Source organism: Cryptotermes secundus, unplaced genomic scaffold (genome assembly GCF_002891405.2).
Source record: "Cryptotermes secundus unplaced genomic scaffold, Csec_1.0 scaffold3742, whole genome shotgun sequence".
NCBI lineage: Eukaryota > Metazoa > Arthropoda > Insecta > Blattodea > Kalotermitidae > Cryptotermes > Cryptotermes secundus.
Window position 1 is genome coordinate 1 of NW_019737462.1, and position 6,050 is coordinate 6,050.

At 35.7% G+C, this 6,050-nt stretch overlaps 1 long non-coding RNA gene across 1 annotated transcript; it reads right to left on the reverse strand.

Moving 5' to 3' along the window:
• Positions 1–2,813: 2,813 nt before the first annotated feature.
• LOC111870491 lies at positions 2,814–5,819 on the reverse strand. The gene is made up of 3 exons (XR_002843860.2): positions 5,632–5,819; positions 4,860–4,927; positions 2,814–3,588 (listed from the first exon to the last, which is right to left on the reverse strand). It is a non-coding gene; the product is annotated as an uncharacterized LOC111870491 (long non-coding RNA).
• Positions 5,820–6,050: the final 231 nt, after the last annotated feature.

The window sequence follows — 6,050 nt, forward strand, 5'->3', positions numbered from 1 at the left end:
GAGGGATGGGAGGAAGGGGGAACCTGGAATTCATCTGTTTTATTTCTAAGACATAATTAAATTGTAAAATATTTACATCAAAACTAAAATTAAAATAAAATCTTTATATGGGCACCAGCATGAGGGATGGGAGGAAGGGGGAACCTGGAATTCATCTCTTTTATTTCTAAGACATAATTAAATTGTAAAATATTTACATCAAAACTAAAATTAAAATAAAATCTTTATATGGGCACCAGCATGAGGGATGGGAGGAAGGGGGAACCTGGAATTCATCTCTTTTATTTCTAAGACATAATTAAATTGTAAAATATTTACATCAAAACTAAAATTAAAATAAAATCTTTATATGGGCACCAGCATGAGGGATGGGAGGAAGGGGGAACCTGGAATTCATCTCTTTTATTTCTAAGACATAATTAAATTGTAAAATATTTACATCAAAACTAAAATTAAAATAAAATCTTTATATGGGCACCAGCATGAGGGATGGGAGGAAGGGGGAACCTGGAATTCATCTCTTTTATTTCTAAGACATAATTAAATTGTAAAATATTTACATCAAAACTAAAATTAAAATAAAATCTTTATATGGGCACCAGCATGAGGGATGGGAGGAAGGGGGAACCTGGAATTCATCTCTTTTATTTCTAAGACATAATTAAATTGTAAAATATTTACATCAAAACTAAAATTAAAATAAAATCTTTATATGGGCACCAGCATGAGGGATGGGAGGAAGGGGGAACCTGGAATTCATCTCTTTTATTTTTAAGACATAATGAAATAATAAAATATATACAGTAAAACTTGGGTTATAGCAACATCGGTTTCTGCGACACCTTGTCTATTGTGTCAAATATTCAATGGTACGAACTAATTCCTCATAAAGCAACTGTTTTTATACCTTGCTTAGTACGACATGCACAAATGCATCAACCTCGTATGTAACGTCATTTTCATTCCTGAATTTCTCTGATATCGTGGGAAAGTTCGATGTGTCTGCCCACCCTCACTTTCTCTACTTGCTGACGTGACTGTCCTGGAAGAATACGACCGCGGGCTGCAAGAGGAGCGTGGGTTTTATGCGAAAACAAGGGTGTGGGGTGGGACTGCGTGAATAGTGCAAGAGGACGCGGCAGGTTGTTAACTGCATTCCTTTCCTAGAATCTCGTCTAACAGGACCTCACATTGTCTACTTACCCTATAGTGTTCCTGCCTAAACCCAGAGAAGTGCAGTAGCGAAAACATGGCAATGAAAAGGAAAGTTTTAAGCATTGAAGAGAAAGTTAAAGTGATTCGTGAAATATTGTGTGTATTGTCAGTGAAAAGCGCTGTAATATGTCTTTGATATTACACATTTGGGCAATTCCACGTAAATGTTGCGTTAGTCTGTACTTAACTACGTACTTCACTAAAAAATGCAACATTTTAACTCGGTTTTTGGTAGATTTTTACGTGACTAACATAAGGCTACTGTGGAAGTGCCCATTTCGGTTACAACGACACTATTTTTATGTCCCTTTGATGACGTTATAACCAAGTTCTACTGTACTTACTCAGTATCGTGCAACAGATCTGTGTCCTGAGTCAACNAAAATCTTGATATGGGCACAAGCATGAGTGATAGGAGGAAGGGGGAACCTGCAATTCATCTGTTTTATTTTTAAGACAGAATGAAATTGTAAAATATTTACATCAAAAACTAAAACTAAAATAAAATCTTGATATGGGAACAAGCATGAGGGATAGGAGGAAGGGGGGGACCTGGCATTCATCTGTTTTATTTCTAAGACAGAATTAAATTGTAAAACATTTACATCAAAAACTAAACTAAAATAAAATCTTGATATGGGAACAAGCATGAGGGATAGGAGGAAGGGGGGGACCTGGCATTCATCCGTTTTATTTTTAAGACAGAATGAAATTGTAAAATATTTACATCAAAAACTAAAACTAAAATAAAATCTTGATATGGGCACCAGCATGAGGAAAGGGGAGGGACCTGGCATTCATCTGTTTTATTTCTAAGACAGAATGAAATTGTAAAACATTTACATCAAATGTCCATGATTTATTCTGACAGTCTTACAGTGCATACATTTATTCACCTTACTCCTCTCTCTTGCACTTCATGTTTCAGCACTAAAGTCCATCTTCAGGTGCTTTTCTATGTATATTGAACTACTTCACTGCATGCCCTGTTGTCCTTATACTAAAATAACTAAAATATATATTCGTCATATATATAGATACATTTTAAATATTAAAACTGTTCTGGATTTGTCATCCTTATGTCATATCTCAATACACGAGTCACACCTTTCTTCTTCTATCGCAGTATTCTTCCTACTTTCATGTATCTGTAACGTGAAATTGTTATTCATTAATACCACGTTCTGAATTTTGTTACGTGTGGTATTATAATGTTTAATACTCACTGTGCTCACTCACATTATAATACCACACGTAACAAATAAAATTCAGAACGCGGTATTAATTAATAACAATTTCACGTTACAGATACACACATGAAAGTAGGAAGAATACTCCGATAGAATAAGATAGGTGTGACTCGCGTATTAAGATACGACATCAGGATGACAAATCCATAACAGTTTTAATATTTAAAATTTATCATAATATGTGACGAATATATATTTTAGTTATTTTAGTATAAGGACAACAGGGCATGCAATGAAGTAGTTCGACGTACATAGAAAAGCACCTGAAGATGGCACTTTAGTGCTGAAACATGTAGTGCAAGAGAGAAGAGTAAGGTGAATAAATGTATGTACTTTATGACGGTCAGAATAAATCATGGACATAAATCAGTGCAACAGGACGCTAAAATATAACATTTACATCAAAAACTAAAATAAAATCTTGATATGGGCACTAGCATCAGGGATGGGAGGAAGGGGGGGGTGACCTGGCATTCATCTGTTTTATTTCTAAGACAGAACGAAATTGTAAAACATTTACATCAAAAACTAAAACTAAAATAAAATCTTGATATGGGCACCAGCATGAGGGATAGGAGAAGGGGGGGGACCTGGCATTCATCTGTTTTATTTTTAAGACAGAATGAAATTGCAAAATATTTACATCAAAAACTAAAACTAAAATAAAATCTTGATATGGGGCACCAGCATCAGGAATGGGAGGAAAGGGGGGGGGACCTGGCATTCATCTGCTTTATTTTTTAGAATGAAATTGTAAAACATTTAAATCAAAAACTAGAATTAAAATAAAATCTTGATATGGGCACTAGCATCAGGGATGGGAGGAAGGGGGGGGACCTGGCATTCATCTGCTTTATTGAGACAGAATGAAACAAAATACTTACATCAGAAAATAAAATTAAAATAAAATCTTGATATGGGCACCAGCATGAGGTATGGAAGGAAGGGTGGGACCTGGCATTCATGTTTTATTTTTAAGACAGAATGAAATAATAAAATATATACATCAAAAATAAAATAAAATCCTTCTATCTTAAATACTGGTGGGTGTTAACTTCCCTCAATGGCATCACCTAGTCACTTGTGTGATCTTGAAATCAGGTCGGTTTGTTGAAAGGGATTTCTATACAGTAATAAAGTTTATATATTGTTACACAACCTGGAGCAGAGCACTGAGTAATATGGCAGTAGCTAGATATAAAATTATTTTCAAGATTGCAGTCCTCTTCCAAAATGCAGATAAACACATGCTACATTACGCATAGTGTTTACAGTCACTATTCTTAGGGCATCAAACTCACAACTCCAGTAATAGGTTTACATACAACTTAGATATTCTGCTTATAATTTTTCTTCTATATTTAGATTTTGAGTCATAGCATAGTTGGTTGAGGCACTGTGCTACAAGCCAGAAGGTCACTGGAATTTTTTTTTCAATTGACCTAATCCTTCCAGCTGCACCATGGCCTCTAACAGAAATGAGTACCAGGAATTAATTAAACAATCTTCCTGGGTAGTAAAGCAGCAGCTGGCACATAAGGCTGACAGCCTTACCGCCATCTTCGAGCCAATTGTCTGGAAAATGTGGGACCCTCATCTCAACCCTATGGGCCTTCAGGGTCTGTTACGGGGATAGCTTTACTTTTCACTTTACATTCAAAACTCACGTACATATCCATACGAGTGGTTAACTTCATTTACCATACAAAACCTGTGACTATTACTGTGGGGAGGGGAGTGTACATGTGTCAGTAAGACATTAAGTGACTGCTCTGTCAGGATGTTGCAAAAATGCAGAGACTGAAGACCACTTTACCTTGCCTCAGAATATAGCACAGTAGTCAAAGGATTTTACACAGATAAAGACTGAAATACATGCATCCCATGGCACTCAGTGTAACACGCTATATATGTGGTTAATTTCTTGTTAAATGAGTAAAAAGGACTAATTCACTGCTGCCTTAAACATGTATTATTGTCTCCTGTAGGCAGTAACACAATTTTACTGTGCCATGACAACACTCTCGTTGGAGGGCTCACTTTCTTACTTCAAAAATTAACCGCATTATGTCACAGAATGTATGTTAAACTCTTTACAACACAGTGGTTACTACTTGTACCTCCTAATGGATTATCTAATGTCTCTTCCAATTTACCTATAGAGTATTTGCTTCATATTAATCTCACAATAAAAAGGCATTGACTGATAGCTCTTTGTAATAGGGGTGCCACGATGTAACAATTTAGGTGGGCTCCAGGATTCAAAATTAGAAAACTCCTACGATATCTACCCCACTCTGCCTCGTTACATCAGATACAGGTACAGCTGCATATTTTGCATCTGAAGATTGTTGTGCACAACTGTGGATGATGCAGATAATCTTTAATCCTTACCTGCAACTGGAACTACAGCAGTCTTCTGACATCCCAGCACAGCATCTGAGTGAACACCTTCCAGGTTTCTGTGAAAAGTATAACAATGGACATTGTAGGAACATAGGATATCAGGACAGGCAAGAACTATGTGAGAGTGCTGCAATCTAGGAGTCAACTTGTCCAAATTTTGAAACAATATTTCTGTCAAAATAGACAGACTTACACTCTGCGGTGTAAAATATCAGCTACTTGAATCAATGAAGTTAAAATAAAAAAAAATGAAACATTTTCTTTCACTATAAATTAACACATTTATATTCTATATACATAAAAAATTCTTAATGCAAAATCTGGAGAAATGACATGCATTTCCTGTAGGAATGAATACATTTATACTCAACTTAGAGAATATATACTTGTAAGTCTTACAAGTTGACAACTTTAGTGCAAATAAATACAAATATCCGTACATTAAATTGCATGGAACGTGTATCCAAAAAGAACTGTAATTCATGAAAAAAAAAACTTTGTAGACAAATGCAGCAAAATGGGCTAGTATGATGTGGGGCCTGTGGATATGATTAAGGAAAATGGGGGATCTTCATTAGAACTAATTTATTGAAATACAGAAATGAAACATAAATTTTGTTTATGACATGAGTTTAAACAGGCATGTCTTCATCATGAAGGCAATATTAAACACTATCACCTAGGAAATATCTGTTTCAAGTAGGTAACAACAAATTGTACCACTGCAGATATCTTCGCCCAACTGCATAAGATGACCTACCTGTATATCTCATGGTCTCAGCTCTTGATCACATTCCCTCGTCATCCTCTCATATCCACACAGAAAACTCCCATGGTCTGTGGCAGCTGTTCTTGTCTCTGTGGAATCACAAGGTCCACTGCTATTACCATAGAATTCCAAAATTTGCATACACAACCGTTAGGTATTATTTAAAATTAAAGAATGGAATCATAAGTAAATATATTTTTATTCTTGAGAGATAGGATGGGATGGTATAGATTTGACTGATCTGGCTCAAGATAGGGACCAGTGGAGGGCTCTTGTGAACACAGTAACGAACCTTCAGGTTCCATAAAATTCTGGGAAATTCTCGAGTTGCTGCAGATATGGCTTCTCAAGAAGGGCTCAGCACTGTAACTATCTAACTGTGGGAAAAGCATTTAATTCTTACAAATGTA